The sequence below is a fragment of the Lissotriton helveticus genome, chromosome 7, assembly GCF_964261635.1.
Source record: "Lissotriton helveticus chromosome 7, aLisHel1.1, whole genome shotgun sequence".
Classification (NCBI taxonomy): domain Eukaryota; kingdom Metazoa; phylum Chordata; class Amphibia; order Caudata; family Salamandridae; genus Lissotriton; species Lissotriton helveticus.
Window position 1 is genome coordinate 1,131,612,586 of NC_136068.1, and position 19,535 is coordinate 1,131,632,120.

A 19,535-nucleotide genomic window follows, 5' to 3' on the forward strand; every position below is an offset into this window, starting at 1 on the left:
TTGACTGCAACATAAAGACAGCTACACCTATCTAAAGTAAGTACTACTACATTATTAGCCATCCAAAATGTAACTCTCAAACCTCACACCTATGTTTAAAAGCCAAATACCTAAATTATGTTTTTTTTTACTACTTATCCTACAGACAAAAAGAAAATACAGAAGACCTACACAACACCTGGACATCAAAAGTTTAATATAAATAAGTAAGTATATAATTGAAATGTAAATTAGACATTTAATAGATAGGTAACTAAATAGAAAGTAGCTAAAACACCTCTATCACAATATCATAAATAGTAATAAAATATTTGTACACATTTTCTCTACTTCCACAGGTACAAAAAGATATACACAGAAAATAACAGTTTAAAGAACATCAACACCTGAAAAGAACTACTTGAATTCATCAAAAGAATTACAGGTAAATTAAAAATGTATTAAACTGTATTATTAGAATACAACATTATTTTTTCTAAAATTGTAATGACATTCTCTTTTAATTACCTCCTAGAAATACAATACTATCATGACTGAAGGAGCTAAATTCATTTATTCACAAAAAGGGAAAATGCTTCTTTGTTACATGGGATATGTCTACACTCAAGAGAAACAAAAAGATTTGAAAGTGTTTTGGAAGTGTACGAAATATTATGCCAACAAATGTTATGGTAGAGCTATAACTCAGGAAACTACTGTTACTTATACTAAAGAACATAATCACCCACCCAATGTAACAGAAATAGAGATTAGACAAATGCTAGATTCCCTTAAAGAAGCTAGTACTAGAACAGATCAACCAACAACTGCTATTCTGAAACACCATTTAAGTGTACTTCCCCAACATGCTTCTAGCCAATTACCATCTATCAAATCCCTTAAAAGAACTGTAGCTAGACAAAAAAGAGCAACATGCACTACTCCTCCCACACCAAAAACTTTTGAAGAAGTGCAAATTCCCCCTGAACTCTCTGTAACTCACAATAAAGATAATTTTATACTCTATGACAACAAATCTAAAGATAAAAGAATTATAGTGTTTGCCACAGCAAACAACATGACTAAACTTACCCAATGCCAAACTTGGATGATGGACGGTACTTTTTCTGTATGCCCCAAACCTTTTTATCAATTATACACCATCCATGGTCATTTCCAAAATGCAAATATTCCATTCCTTTATGCCCTTCTACCAAACAAACAGCAAGCTACCTATCAAGAAATACTAACTGAAGTCATTCAACATACTAAAAACTATTTTCCACCAAAAATTATCATTGACTTTGAAAAAGCAATGATAAACAGCATCCTTAAAACATACCCACACACAGCAATACAAGGTTGTTATTACCATTTTAATCAATGTATCTGGCGACATCTACAAAAATCAACCTTGAGTATCCAATACGCCACTGATAGCACATTTGCTTATCAAATAAAAAAACTCATCGCCCTAGCCTATGTTCCACTAACAGATGTAACTGAGCACTATAACTTATTAATAGACAGCCCCTACTATAAAAGAAACGAAGAAAGACTAAGCCCTATGCTTGACTACTTCTAAGACACACGGGTAGGAAGGCTACACAGATCAGGCCATAGAAGACAACCCAAATACCAAATAGCTTGGTGGAATGTCTACCTTAGCACTCTAAATAAGGAAGCTAAAACAAACAATGCAGTTGAAGGATGGCACAATGCATTCCAAGCAACTACAGGCCGAGGAACGCCTACCCTTCACAAATTAATACAATCCTTACAAAAAGAACAGAGTTACGAGGAGCTCCGAATGGAGCAATCAGTAACTTTGATCGGGCCTAAACTCACCAAAGAAAGTAAAAAAATGTGTAACACACTCCAAAGTCAAGTTACCCTCTATCCAACTAGCAAAGGACTAGAATATCTATCAATGATTGCCAAAACTATTCTTTAAAACATTACATAACTATACACATTAAATTAAGCATTTTTTTTCTAAAATCCTTGATTTTAACATGTAACAATTTGCAATTAAATTATCAAATACATAATATTAACATATATAAAATGTATTTAGATAATGTATTTACAAAATGTTACATACAACGTAATTAAAGCAAAATTTAAAACAGTTTACCCACCCATAAAATTATTAGAAAATACTTACATTTCTGTTGCAGCTTCAAACGTAATCCAATTCCAAACAATCCATACGACACCATTGCAAAAACCCATACAATCCATGGAAGCCCAAACAAAAATGCTAAAATACAAGCAAATCCATAGCGACTCCTTTCCAATGTAATAGACACGAGATACGATAGAAAACCCGAAAAAAATAATGTTGAAAAAAAAACGCTCCAGGATAACTTGAAATCCCTAAAAATTGTGTTCAAAAATACGAGTATATAATACTCGTCACACAACTCTGATCGAAAAAGAAGGACCTCCTCAAAAACAGTAAAACGCGACGATAACCTGGAAAAAATAAAATACATACCCACCCACACAAAAACACCCATACATATATAAATACACATATTTGTACACCAAACATATTATCTTAGTAACATTTAAACATATTACCTCACCTCACACACCTACAACAAAAACGCGGTAAAAATCAAATATCGTACACTCTACCTAACACTGAACACACAATCTTCTCTTAATAACCCTATCTATATAAACCTAAACACACCACACATACACTAACAATAACTTCATTAACTTGTAAAATACAATTAAAACAAACTTACCCTCTCTAACGCGAAGCAGCATCCAACCGCGATCTGTTGAAGGACCAAATAAGCCTTTGTAACATTACGCGGTTAAAAAGTAATCCCTGTATACAGCAAAATCCTCTTTAATTTCTATATTCCAACACTTAAAAAAATACACTGAGTATTATATTAAGTGTAAATAATTTTTTAATTAGTAGAAAATTATTTCTTAAATATACATTCCTTTCAAATAATTATTCAACTGTTATATGATACTTGAAATAATATTTGATGATTTATATATACATTTTGAAAATAATCTATATGTAAAAAAAATTGCATCTATAACTTTGTTACAAATAATTTGTTTATAAAAATAGCAAATATTAGTTGAAACATTATGTATGTATATAAAAATGTATTTTTGTGTTTATGTAAAAATTCATATTATAAATATTTTCAATATTCATAATATTAATTTGAAAAATATATGATTTCTTTGTAAAAAAACAAAAATGTAACTGTTATAAAAGAAATGTACATATTTATCTATGACAATATATTCAATGTGTATGTGAATAAAATAATTGTTATTAAATGAAAAGTACATATTACCAATTTGTTTCTTTACCTATTTAAATTACAATATATGTTAATAAACATAAAATAATGTTAATATCATTTATGTGTGAAAAACATATATATGCACTTGATATATTTTTTTGGATAATAAAAACTGTTTAGTTAAAAATTTCAATTGAAATAAAAAATAAATCTCTACTTACAATTTATTTATAAAATGTTAATAAACTGTTTTTCATTTATTGCATTTAACCCTGTGTATGTTTCCTTCTTTATTATGGTATATAAATATAAATTGCATATGAAATATTCTATATAAAAATGCATTTTAAAATTTAATCTTTGTAAAAGTGTATTAATCTTTTAAGTACTACAATAACAATAATTATAATTAAAACAAAATGTTTCTATGTACTGTAAAAACTTTATTATAGTATCCTACCAATAATAATTTTTTATATAAAAAAAGTTTTCTTATTTCCACTGCACCAATTATAAACTTACAAAACCATACTACACATTAAAACCATACAAATTACAATTCCCATTTCATCAATTGTAAAGTCATGGAAGGTGCTGGACACTGAACCCATACTAATTACTAATTCCACTCCAATGGGTGCAACAGTAGGGAAAGTCAATACTTCATATATTAATAAATAAATAACAACATATTATCAATATAATTTTGTTAACAAATGATTAACTATTTAATTTAACATAATAATTAATATATCCAAATTACAAAATAACTATCGTTATTTCTATTACTTACCTATTAATACTAATTTACAACTAATTACAAATAATTATTTTGATAATAAAAAATTAAATGTAACATTTTTTCTATTAAATACAATAAAATAAAAGATGTATGACGTTTGAACACATACTTTTATAACGCATACCTTTACAACAAATTATTTACAACGCAAATAGCATTACAGCGCATTTATTTACAACAAATGTTTTTACAAAGCAAATACCTTTACAACGCATAGCATTACAACATAAGTATTTATAATTATATAATATATTATTTAATGTAAAGTAATAGAAAATAATTTAATAAAATGAAATAAAATTTAATTAATTTAATGAAAATTTAAATTGACCTTATTTTTACCCTTTACCCCTCTACCCTAAAACCCCAAACTGACCCTGAACCCTAAAAACACCCCTTTACCCACAAACTGAAAACTGACCCTGAACCCAAAAAATACCCCTTTACCCACAAAATGAAAACTGACCCTGAACTCTAAAAATACCCCTTTACCCAAAAACTAAAAACTGACCCAGAACCCTAAAAATACCCCTTTACCCACACAATGAAAACTGACCCTAAACCCTAAAAATACCCCTTTATCAAGAAACTGAAAACTGACCCTCAACCCTAAAAATACCCCTTTACCCACAAACTGAAAACTGACCCTGAACCCTAAAAATACCCCTTTACCCACAAAATGAAAACTGACCCTGAACTCTAAAAATACCCCTTTACCCAAAAACTAAAAACTTATCCATAACCCTAAAAATACCCCTTTACCCACAAACTGAAAACTGACCCAGAACCCTAAAAATACCCCTTTAGCAAGAAACTGAAAACTGACCCTCAACCCTAAAAATACCCCTTTGCCCACAAACTGAAAACTGACCCTCAACCCTAAAAATACCCCTTTAGCAAGAAACTAAAAACTGACCCTCAACCCAAAAACTACCCCTTTACCCACAAACTGAAAACTGACCTTGAACAATAAAAATACCCCTTTACCCAAAAACTGAAAACTGACCCTGAACCCAAAAAATACCCCTTTACCCACAAACTGAAAACTGACCCTGAACCCTATAAATACCCCTTTACCCACAAACTAAAAACTGACCATGAACCCTAAAAATACCCCTTTAGCGAAAAACTTAAAACTGACCCTCACCCCTTAAAATACCCCTTTACCCACAAACTGAAAACTGACCCTGAACCATAAAAATACCCCTTTACCCACAAACTGAAAACTGACCCTGAACCCTAAAAATACCCCTTTACCCAAAAACAGAAAACTGACCCTGAACCCTAAAAATGCCCCTTTACCCACAAACTGAAAACTGACCCTGAACCCTAAAAATACCCCTTTACCCACAAACTGAAAACTGACCCTGAACCCTAAAAATACCCCTTTAGCCAACAATCCAAAGCTATAAGATTTTAAATATAATTATATACCTACCAACACTTACGTTGTAATGTTATGCGTAGTAAAAATACCTGCAAACTAAAAACATTTGATCTAAATACATGCGTTGCTATGGTTTTAGCGTTGTAAAAGTTTAATTGTAAAGGTATTGAATTTTAAACGTTGTGTGCTAAACTTTGTATACCTTAAGTAAATATTATTTTTTCCTTATTTATTATTATATTACTTCCCACTCTATTCCCATATAAACAGACAACCCACTACAGAAAAGTAAATAATTAATGTAACATATTTAGCTAATAATCAATTAGATAAAATAATGTACCAATTATATTTTAATTAATGAACAATAAATTTTAAATTAACATTAAATTAAATATTACTACCAATTAATAATTTTACATATTTAATTGATTATATTTAAATTACTTCCCACCCTATTCCCCTATAAACTCACAACCCCCTACATCACATACATTATTTAAAATAACATAATTAGCAATTACTCAATACAATTATATTAATTACCAATGTAAATTTATATAATTTCAATACATTATTTGATTGACAATAATTAAATTATTACTACCAATTAATAATTTAAGCTTTTGTAAATAATTATAATAAAAATACTTCCCACCCTATTCCCCTTTAAACCCACAACCCACTACATGACATAAAATTCATAAATTCACATAATTAGCTATTAATAAATTAAATTATTTACCAATTAAATTTTATATGATTTAAATATATGATTTAAGTAACAATTATTTTAATTTAACTACCAATTAAGGTAATTACATATTTAATTATTTAAAATTTAATTACTTCCCACCCTATTCCCCTATAAACCCACAACCCGCTACATGACATAAAATATTTACTTTTTCATTATTAGCAATTATTGAATTAAATTAAATTAATTACCAATTAAATTATATATAATTAACATATGTTAATTAATTTACAATTAATTTAATATTAATACCAATTAATTAATTTACATATTTAATTATTTATAATTAATTTACTTCCCACCCTATTCCCCTATAAACCCACAACCCGCTAGATAACATACATTTTTTGAATGAGCATAATTAGCAATTAATGTATTTAATTTAATTAATTACCAATTAAATATTATATATTTAAAAAAAATTAATTAACAAATAATTAAATATTAATACCAATTAATAAATTTACATATTTAATTAATTATATTTAAAATACTTCCCACCCTATTCCCCTAAAAACCCACTACCCGCTCCTAGAAATTATTATAGTATTTGAATTATTTATTAAAATTATTAATTATTTTTTAAATTATTTCTATTTAAATAAATAAATAAATAACATATATTTTAACAATAAATGTATTTATAAAACATAAAAACAGTGTACATTTAACTATTAGATATTATTTATATCCATATTATTTGTCGATATCGTGACAGTCGATATCATGACTGTCGATAACACAACTTTCGATATTTTTTAACTACTAAAAATGTCGATATTTTTTACTAACGATATCACATACTCGATATTTTATCTATCGATATTTTTTAACATACATAACAATCGATAAAAAAAACTTCGATATTACTTACCTCGATATTAATGCCATTTCGATATTCTGGAGTCGATATTATGTCCATTCGAAATAAAAAACTCGATATTTAGACTGCACACCCACAACACATATCTTTTGTTTTTACTTCAAATAGCCTGATTTAGGCTGCCAAGACGAACCAGGTTACCTCTCTATGCAGTCCTTGCTTTGTTTTAGTAGAAACATCCTGTTTCCCGTGGCTCGTAGTTCAGATTTTTAGATGCAAATTTTGGTTAAAAAAATATGTCATACATAGTGATCATTGTACAAACCAATGACTGGCTGGACTGACCTGGCAGCCACGGAAGAAGTGCTTAATTTGAGCCGTTTTCCGGTGCTCAACACCGGCACTGGACATTAGCACTTAATTGTAAACACAAGCACTTATGACAGTTTGCCAAATGGTGGCACTGTCTGTCTGATTTAGAGAGGAGCACAATAACAGTTGTTTATTATTTCAGTATACAATAAAAATGACAAATACCTGACTAATACCTGGCACCCAAGCCATTCTCAAAGTGTTGGGGACTTGGAAAAGTCTGAATTGGCGCACTTGTTAAAAGTGTGATGGTTAAAGGTTGTGTTGGTAATGTCATTGGGAGCGCTGGCTGGGGCAATGGGTGATGTAGCTGCAGTGACTGCCTGACAAAGGCCCTGGCTCCTCTTTATTTTACAAATTAAGCCTTGCACGAAAGTAGTGTAAGAACAGCATGTGAGGACTGGCAGTGTTTAATATGAGGAATATAATACTCCCATTGTTAAAAAAAATCATAAGCTAAAAAATAGTTCTATGACATTAGAAAGGCACTTGGGCTGTGGCCCCTTATTTTGGTGGGCAGCAATATCTTTATAACCTTTGGGGCCAGAAGTAAAACCGTTTTTTGGGGTTGCAAAAGGGTTTTAGTCCAGTTTGCTACCGCAAAAAACATGTGGTCCATGTACCAACCCTATTTGGCGAATCGCTAATCAATTAGCGACTCGCAAAATAGGGTTAGCGACTCGCTATTAGGAAGGGGTGTTCCACGGGTGCCCCTTCCTAATAGCGACTCCAAAACCTATGTTCCTGCGGTCACAAAACACTTGCAGTTTACCACCCTTCTCAGAATGGTGGTAAGGCACTCGCAAACGGGGAGGGGTCCCAAAGGGACCCCTTCCCTTTTTGGAAATGCACGCACAATTAGTCTTTAGGGGCAGGCAGCGGTCCCAGGGACCATTGCCTGCCCTTCAAAAAATGAACCTGAAAAGTTTCATTTTTATATTTTAAATGCATCCTCTTTTCCTTTAAGGAAAACGGGCTGCAGTTGAAAAAAACCTGCTTTATTTAAAAGCAGTCCTAGACATGGAGGTCTGCTGACCCCAGCAGGCCACCCTCCCTGGGAGGCCCACCCATTCCCAATGAGGTCACAAATTGAGACAGCCTCAGTAACATTCATGAAGCATGCAATAAGCGACCCCATTGGGAATCGCAAACAGTGTATCAGACTCAATTCGTCGCAATTTGCGAGTCGAAAAATGCTATGGTCGTAGATCTGGCCCTAAGTGAAGACTGTTTAGCGTTAGATGTTTGATGCAACACTCTTTCTTTTTGCCTTTCTATTCTTTTCATGATATAAAATTAAGAGCATAAGTTTATACAACTTGTTTGTATTAGGGAGCATAAAAGTCAGATTCTCTTCTTTTGATTTCTTTTCTTTCCTGTGTAATTCAGTTTCACACTGTTTTCCTCAGCCATTTTTCAAATGTTTAACATCACACAAGTAAAAGTAATGACATGTACCAAACTCACTTTCTCAGTAATTTGCTTTCTTTCACTCTCTATCTCTCTTTTCCACCTTCGCTGCTCTCTTTTTTTTCACTCCCTCTCCCTTTCTTGTTCTCTCTACCATTTGTTCATTGTCATTCATCTTACAGGATGTATATTAGCACACCAGTTTTACATGTTCATTAAAGTCATTCGATTCCAATTCTAATTACAGTAACTAGATATGAACTCCTTGTGAAAAGTCAGTCTTCTGCCTATCACAGAGAATCAGAAACAACATTTCCAACCCCAAAGTTGAGATAAGTCAGTCATGCTCCTTCTATCGCAGTAAAGTTGACAGCTCCAATTCTGTATTTAAAGGTATTCAGGCCGGTTCCTCCTAACATACCTGCTAAGACCAATCAGTCATACTGTTCAAGCACAGGAATGGATCAATGGTGCATAATCAGGATTCCCTTCATCTGACACATCTTGTACATACCTTTCACCTCATTTTTCAAAGTTTCTGCTGAACTGACAGTTTAGTTCAGATTGAATGAAGACTCGTTAAGCAGCAGTTGCTTGTAAATTACACATGCCATCACAGAATCATGAAGAGTGTTGCTGTCTTTCAGAAGCTTTTGCTGCCTTTTAGTAATTCTACATAAACCGCTTCACTAGACATGTACTTTGTCAAGGAAGTACCTAAACTTTTCCCCAAATAAAATAAGCTCACAAATTCACAAATAACGTTTTCCCATATAATTTATAAAGAAAAAGAGATGGCAGGTCAATAGTTCTTTAGAGGCCTTTTTAAAACCTACAAATTTCGGCATTTTATACATGATGGGATCAGTGAAGTCACTGATGATGTAAATTGCTATGTCATGTAGGATGTCATGTGTGAGGTCATCACCACTGCAATGGTGGTAGATTTATGGATGTGTATCTAACCCTAATTGGTGAGATTAAAGGCCTAATTATGATGCAGTTGGAAACGGTTCCGTATGCACAGGGCATGACTTTAAGGCATGCACTGTGCACAGTAGCCCTGCCAGCAAGATCCATGGGACATGGCCTTTGGCCATGTTCTGTGAATCTGGGCATTAACATGGCATTCTTCCATGTCCTGTTCTAACGTCACCTAACACATATTTGCCTTTTATTGTTCTGGGCTCACTGACAAAATATCGATGACAAAAATGTAGATGAAAAATATTGAATGAAAAAATATCGACTCCGTATACTTAAACAGGTAAGTACAAAAATATTGAATAAAAAATAATGAACTTAAACATATAGATGTACAAAATATCGATTAAAAAATATAAATACAATAAAATATATATTACATTTTAAATACATAAAATATTAATATTATCTTTAACAAAATAAATGTACTTTAATATATATACATATATATATATATATATATATATATATATATATATATATATATATATATATATATATATATATATATATATCTACATACATATATCATTTATTAAATGTATCTTCATTTAATTGAATGCATTTCATTTAAACATTTTAAAATTATATAGAAATAAATTATATACATATATCAAAAATTTAACATAAAAAACATTCTTTAATTGACTAAAACATTAAACTATTTAAAAAAATTAAAACGTACATCTCACAATAAAATAAATACAACCAGTGAGTGCAAATGTAGGGTAAATGTTGGATACCGAAATAATTAAATTTACTATTCCAACTTCAGTGAGTGCAACAGTAGGAAAAATATTGGATAGCGGAGGGGTAAAAATTGCTATTCCCACTCCAGTGAGTGCATCAGTATTGAAAGTTTTGGATAGCGGAGGGGTAAAAATTACTATTCCCACTCCAGTCAGTGTAACAGAAGGGAAAGTGCTAGATAGCTAAGGGGTAAACATTACTATTCCCACTCCAGTGAGTTCAGCAGTAGGGACAGTGTGGATAGCGGAGGGGTAAAAATTACTATTCCCACTCCAGTGAGTGAAATAGTAGGGAAAGTATTGGCTAGCAGAGGGGTAAACATTACTATTTCCACTTCAGTGAGTGCAACAGTCGGGAAAGTATTGGATAGCGAAGGGGTAAAAATTTCTATTCCCAATATAGTGAGTGCAACAGTATGGAAAGTGCTGGATAGCGGAGCGGTAAAAATTACTATCCCCACTCCAGTGAGTGCAACAATAGGGAAAGTGTTGGATAGCGGAGGGGTAAAAATTACTATTCCTAATCCAGTGAGTTCAACAGTAGGGAAAGTGCTGGATAGCGGAGGGGTAAAAATTACTACTCACACTCCAGTGAGTGCAACGGTAGGGAAAGTGTTGGACAGCAAAGAAACAAAAATTACTAATAACATTTAAATAATTAAATAATCTTAAGAATAAATAGACAATATTTAAAAAATATACAATTAAATATATTAAACATATAAAAAGAACACATATTATAATATTAATTACATTTACAAAAAATCTACAAATACATAAAATAAATTAATAAATACATTTATAAACAACGTTATTAGGAGCAATTATTAACAAACAAACAAATTATTGAAAATATAAATGAATTAATTGTAGTTCCTACCCTATAACACCACACCAATAAAAAAAGACTTCAATGTGTTTATTTACATTTATTTGCATAATTAACATAATTAATAATGAATTTTAAAAACATTATTAATAAAAAAAATATATCATTGAGTACACATTCTTTAAGACTATAATATCCATAACACACACCTACAATTAACTGAAGAATTACCATAATTACTTATTAATTAATTTAAATCAATTAACAACTAATTAATAATTCATCAATAAAAAATGAATTACTTCCCACCCTCCCCACCATTTACACCTATACACACCACAACACACACCTAAAATTGATGACAGAATTACTAACTAATGAATTAAAATGAAATAATCACTAATTATTAAATAATTTATAAGAAATGTACACATTTAACACAGTAACATTTTGATTAAACAAATATTAATAAATGAAAATGATTGAATAAATGTAATATAATTAAATTACTTCCCACCCTTCCCAACTAATTAATAATTCACCAATAAAAATAAATGACTTCCCACCCTCCCCACTATTTACACCTATACACACCACACCACACACCTAAAATTATTTACACAATTAACATAATTAATTGCCATTTAATCCAAATTAATTAACAACTAATTATTAAATAATTTATACCAAATTTACACATTTAACACTATAACATCTCGATTAAACAAATATTAATAAATTAAAATGATTCAATAAATGTAATATAATTAAATACTTAGTATACCCTTTTCCCCGATAAACCCACAACCCGCTACGGAACTAAAAACGCAAAATTGAAATAAAATCAAATTAATAACTTCTAACATTTTAACACATATAATAAACATACACACAATTCTTATTCAAAAAACATACATCACACACATATAATATATATACTAAAATACATAACATTAATTAAAAATTCGATATTGTTAACAACTATGGGCCCTATTACGATGGCAGGACCGTCCGCCAGAGGTGCAGCGGTGCTGCTGTGGCCATTAGGATGCCACCGTGGCGGTGGCATTCCCCATTCACAACATTGTGGCGGGTGGTGCTTACAGCACCGCCCGCCACAACGATGTGAATGCACGTTGTGCATTGGCATGCACAAGGTAATAGGCACAGCGCGTTGCCTGCAACCTTGTCCATGCCAATGTAACCCCCCGAGTGCACCCCGAACACCCTGGGGGCCCACAACGGGCCCCTAAAGCAGAAACTGCATGCCTTTCTATGGCGGCAACGTCGTCACCATATTGGAGCCCTTTTTCACCCGGTCAACTGTCCGTCCGCCGGGACCCCCGCCATCATAATGTGGTGAGGGGAATGGTAGGCGGGTATTGAGAAATGGCGGGCGGATCGCCACCGTCATATGGGTGGTAGTGATCCGCCCCCTATACTAATGACCCCCTATATTTATGCAAACAATTTTAAACATTTCGATATTTTGTTTAATTGATATTTCTTACCTAAAATCGATATTCTTGACCACGAGAATTAGTCTATCGATATTCCTGACCCGCAATATTTTTCACAACATATTTGTGCAATTCGATATTTTTTACTCAATATTCTGCCTCTGCACCATTGTTGTGTATATCCACTAACCTCTGGAAGACATTTCTGTTTAGTTCTGTAGCTTTTATTTTGACTAATCTTACAATGAAATGTTTTTCAAAAAGTAATCTTCATATGTGAACTATAAACCAAGAACCTTCATAAATGATGCAAATACTTTTTGTATGATCTACCATCAACATTACAGTCATTGTCAGGGAGTTGTAAGTTGACCAATGTAAGGTCACCAAAATTATAAAGAAGTGGCCCACGGGTTGAATTTTTCTATCCCCACAAAGAAATCCACTTTTTATCTGACTCTCTCTGGTCACGATGTAGAGAACGGGAAGGGCATAACATATGTGACCTGCTCTTCTTTTCTGTCTCTAGCCTGCATATAACTAAGAGTCTTTCTCATTTATATAAAAGAGCTACGTACTTAAGATTTAAGAGGTTTGGGAGTAAGGTGATGGTGTGACCATGTATTATAACGGATAAAGTACCCCCTGTGGTACATGATGATGATATTGCAGGTCCCCTTGGACTTCCATAACCTTATAAAGAATGTTGGCTTTCGGTCTCGTTTCACTATATGGTCATGGAAGATCCTATGGGATTTACAATATCTTTATAATGTATTTCGTGAGGTACTTCATCCCATATATAATATATATATTATTTTGTACATCAGCATTCTATTCCAAGACATTTACATGAACATATGTATTGCTGATTTCCACATCTGTTTACTGGCAGTTGAACTATAGCCTGATTTAGGTATGTATCCTTTGTGAGAACATTATTATGTTGAAAATGGCATCATAGTCTTATGACTAAAAGTAATATGTATGTGCATATGTATTATTTGAGAGCAATGCAGCATTTATTCTCAATATATAGAGATGGTGTCACTGTATATTTTTCATGTGTATTTAGTGGTTGCCAAGATAAACCTGTATCTATATGTATCAATCCAGGGCAAAAGTCCTGAGAAAAATAGTGAGGGGCGAATTGGCATATGTAAATCACAATGACACAGGAAGTTATGTCACAACAAGCAATTTCATTTTCTGTCTCTTATTCCTTTCGTATAACATAGAACATGCCTATTTACAAAAATAAGTCAATATAATCATGTAGAAATTCAAAAGAATATGTTTTTATTTTACTTCTTATAAATACAATGTAAGTTTTCATCATTTCAGTGTGTAATTAATGTCAGAAATGGCTGAAAGGGATATTATTTTTAAATATACTTGTGGGACACATGATTACATTTAAACTGCATTTACAGAGTAAATATCATATACATGGTGTATTTTTTTTTTTAATGGTCCAACCTGCTGTTCATGCATGTTTAGCCTCTGCTGGTTTTCTTTGTCCAGTATCAAAGTACAAGGCACTGCACAATTGAAGATCTTTTGGTGGCAAAAGTGTTAATACTGTGAAGCTACTTTTCAGATGAGATATTCAAAGAATGCCCTTTACTGGGTCTCTCTCACAAACAAAGTGAATTCTTTCAGTGGTGCTAAAAACACCCTCAGGCCAGGTTACACCTGCACAAGTGTTTGTAACTGCAAGTAGCTGCAGTACTGCTCACAAGGTGACACCGCTTGAGCCTCCTGTAAGGGGAGCAGAGTCCTCACACTAAATATTTGGAGGTCTGTGTCCACCCACATTCACCCCAGACTTGTGCCCTGAATCCATTGGAGTAGCAACTACATGTTGAACTTAGTTTGGTCTTCCAATTACATCGAGAGTGCATGAGGAGAGACAATATTACTAAATATGTACGCCTTCTTTGGGGCATATTCTCAAGGAACTATCGCAGAGATATTGGCAGTTTATCACAGCCGAAGTCACAATACATTTATCACCCCATTCACAAGTAGGTGCTGACAGCCAACATCAGCAGTTTACCCATGATAGCAGCTGCAAAAAACATCGCCACAGACGACCGTGGAAACTATCACTAATGAGATGCAGAGTAGGTGTTCCCGTGCAAAAAGAAGCAACAACAACACTCCACAACATTCTCAACGATCAGCCAGATCGGCAACAAGAGTCCAAAACATGCAGTAAGGCGCGTTAGCAGGAGTAAATTAGCACCTGCTTTGACCTGGTGTTAAGTCGGATGACAGCCAGCACCACAAAAGGGAGCACAGGCCAGAGCCACACCTGAAGGGCAACAGATGACATCGAGCCAATGATCATGCAGCACGGAGCCCCAATAGGGCCACAACACCCACCACCACCACTCCCAGTACCCCCCGGACCAACACTGAGGCAGCGCAGACAAAGACAGCGACCCTCAGAAAATGCACCAAACTCACAGACCCAACACCAGAGAATGTCATTACCCACTACATGCTCAAAGGGACAACCATCCTCCGCCTCTGACCACCATTGTCCACAGGCTGACAGTACCAGCACAGCGGACAACTAACATCCCACCTCAGACAAAGCTGCTGGCCTTGCTGCACGTGTTGGCCCCTGGTACCCTCCAACCAACAACCGCCTGAGATGGAGGAGTCACACAGCCAGCTCAATCCAAGTCCCTCACAACGGTCATGGATGACACCATCAGCTTGATACCCCACTATCTATACTTCCCCTGTACCGTGCAGGAACAGCCATAGACCAAGCAAGGCATCTACGCCACAACTGGCTTCCCGCACGTGTCAGGGGGTAATTGACGGCACACATGTCCTACTTGTGCCCCCTGCTAACACTGCACACAATAAGTGCAACAGAAAGCGCACGTATCTCACCAATGTCCAGGCAATACTGGACCACAGGAGAATCTCCACCAATGTCATCACCACCCAGCCAAGCAGTGTGCATGATCCCTACACCTTTCGACAGTCCGTCATCAAAATGTACTACCACGATGGCACCCACGGAAATGCACAGCTCGTTGGCAAATACCAAATGAACACACCACACACATCAATTCCACAATCATGCAACTCACAACACTGGGAATGCACACGTCACAAGCTCACATACAACATGCCAAACAACATGCACACCCACAAGACATGACAGCACAACTTACTGTGGGAACCTGGGCTAACCATATACATGAGCCTTAAACGGCATGGCACCTCAGCCACACAATACCAGAATGTGGGAAGAGGTAGGCACCAGGCATGTGCAAAGGAGGCAGGTGACCCATGAATGAGAATGCACACAATACCAAATGTGCCGTGGATGTGAGGGCCAGACTGCAGTATGCAGACCACACACATATCCATGTCGACACACCCCCCTGATGGTTGAAGTGTAGTGGACAGTGGACCCAACCATGTCACCTCAGCCAGTGGGGAAGAATGTGGAAATGTAGCTTGCTACGTCCCCCCGTAAGCGTGAGTGTGGTAGGCTGCCCAGGCATATGCAAGGCCAGCGTTGGGCTGTGAATAAAATGCACGTAACTCTTGGCGTGGTCCTCTTCTGGAATGCCCAATGTCTCTGCCAGTGCGGCGCCTCTCACCCCGCCACGAGACCGATGCTGTTGCTGTGAGCAGTTTTGCCTGCAATGTTGTGCGCCTGCTGCACCCCGGAACGCTGGTCCCCGAACCAGTCCTGCCCACCCCTGCACACCCAGGCCTCAATGCCCACTTGCCGACACCGGCGTGTGTTGAAGAGAGCCCACAACGTGCCGGTGCAATCTCCAAGCCCGAGGGCCACGACCTTGGCAGACTCCTCAGGCCATCACAGCCTCAACACAGGCCCACAGTACTCCTTTCTCATTGAAGTACTCTACCGGCCGACATAGCGGACAAGTAGGTCACACATTTGGAACTGAGTCTTGATTACACCATGGCAGACAACATTAATTATGGCTGAGTTTATGTCACTATACTCCCCTCGATGTGGTGACATTAAGTCTGTGCATAGCATCACAACCACACGTGCATGTGGGCCCACACGGACAACTGCCCTCGGCCTACGCTGCTCTCGAGTAGGTCACACAATTGGAGCTGAGCATCGATTTTTCAGAGTACATATCATTGCACGCAAGGAGAGGCGTAAGAGGATGACGCGTTACAGTCGGGAGGAAAAAAGTATCATTGGAGGTGATCGTACACTACCGACAACTGCCCTGGTGTCACTAACTCTGTGCACTGCGAGCCAACGACATGTGGCTGTGGGCCACTGCTGACCGCTGCCTCCAGCCTACACTGCAGTCCAATAGGTCACAGAGTCTTGATTTAGCAATGGCGGGGTTCATATCAGTGTGCCGGCATCATCGCAGACTGCATCCCCTCTCAGCCCCGGTGCCACTAAGTCTGTTCCCTGAAATTCATAGATACTTTTTGGTGGTGTCTGAGTCTATGGGCTAGGGCTGTGGTTCCCAAACTGTGCGCCGCGGCACCCTGGTGCGCCGTTATCAGTAGCCAGGGGCGCCGCCGTACTATTTGGGAAAGATAGCATCTAGCCTCGTTAGGCCCCCCCTGTGCAGCATGTCAGAAGTCCAGAGTGCCAGATCACCAGATAATTATGCGCGATTAAAACAAACACTTAGAGTCTAAGGGATCAAAGCCGCTGGGAACATGAAAGCCCTTACTCACACAGCCTGCAGAATCTGCGCCGATAATAGCCTAGTCACTAGGCCATTATCGGCGCAGATTCTGCAGGCTCCCCTCCTCAGCAGCAGTGAGCCGACCCCAGACATGGTTTACAGATGGACTAGCGCTAGATGGCGCTGTGTGTCAGGCAAGAGATAAATACAGCAAGCAAATAACTACAAGTGTTACTAGAGTAACATACATATGAGCACCTATTTGTTATAGTGAATGCCTAATCCAGTCAAGGAGTGTCATATTTTAAGAATAACCTTCAGTATTCATGCATGAAGAAGGATCAGGAATTCTTTTTAGGTCATCATGTCCTCTACTTGTAGTCATAAATATACTGGATGAAAAGTTTTTTGCCTATTAATGACTTCTGACATCACCTTTTCTTTTTATATAGCGAACATTACCTGAAGGTGTCAGAGCGCTTTACATAAGAACCAGTTGCGATACATAAGGATTTAGGATTACATGCGTTACGTAAAAGATACAAGCAGAAAAAAATTGCAAATGTACAAGTTATAAAGTCACACAGGGAAGAGATATAAACAGAAATAAATTGCAAATGTACAAGTAGTAAAGTCACACAGGGAAGAGACAAATAGAAAAAATTGCAAATGTACAGGTTGTAAAGTCACTCAAGGAAGAGATACAAATGGATAAATTCTAAGAGTCACATAGGAATGGTAGAGAGTACAAAGGTCTACTGCGGTGGTTCCCAAAGTGTGCGCCGCGGCACCCCGGTGCACCGGTAAAAAGAATGGTGGGGAGCCACGGCCAACTGCCAATTAGGTCAAGGGAGCCACGGGTCAAAAAAGTTTGAGAACCACTGGGCTAGGGGGTAGTTTTCATCCTCATGTAGCTCATACTGAATTGGTAGTGGCAATGAGGCTGTAGCATTCCACTCCTCCATTTGCTGCTTCCGGAAGGCTACTGCCCCCTGCATCTTGCCCTGGAGGACACCTTCCACTGTCCCCCGTGACCCTCCACCATAGTCCCTTTGGACATCGTCGAGGACACTGTCAGACCTCGTTTTAAATCTATCTCCTTGGTCTGTAAGGTGTTGGCTAGACCTGCTGTTCCCACCGTCTCAGCCCTCTGGAGTTGGCGGCAGCGTCTGGCCAAATCGTGGTCTTAGTAGAATAGTGGTTCCTGGTTGTGCCATTAGCGCGTTCAGTTAGCGCTCTAGCAGTAGGCGGCAATCCGCCATTTTGTGTGCTCGAGAATACCTCTCTGCGCACTTCAACTGTTGTTTTTCCGGCGGCAGGTCGCGCTTCTCCAGCGTTCCCTTAAGCCCGCATTTCTGACAGGGAATTATCATTCCCTTTTGTTTCCTGTAATCCTCAGTACTTAATGAGGTTTGCGTCAACCAAGTGTCCAAGTTCATTATTCCTAATTCCGGATGTTCTCAGTGAAGGAACCTGTAGCGGCTCCCTGAAATTCCTCGACGGCCGCCTTCCAGCGTTTCCCGTTCTGTACCTCTGGTCTGAGAGTGAAACTCTCGTTTCCTGTGCCCAGTGTCTGTGAGGTAATTCGGCAGGAAGGTGTCCTGCGTGCCTGTGTTCCAGCTTTACCGAAGACCACTGGTAGGAGTTTTCTGAATTATGATTTGCAAGTTCGTTTATTCAATTTGAGATATCTTCCGGATTTCTGTCCTTCTGCTCAGCACAATTTCTAAGACTTGTAGAGACATTGTTTGGAGCCAAAACGAGTCTTGTGTACTGAGTAAAGACACTCTTTCTATGAACTGACTGAACATTACAAGTCATAAGTAGGCGTCATTACAGAACTAAGTCTTCCTTACAGAGAGTGAGCCTTCTCAGCAGAGTTCTTCCCCGGCTACCAGTCTACAAGTATATAGGGGTACTAAATGATATGCATATTATTGATACCAATGTATACCAACTGAAATATCACCTAACGCCTCCTGAACTACTTCAAGGGCTATCAAGTCAGGGTCAAGCAACTCACTCATTCTCT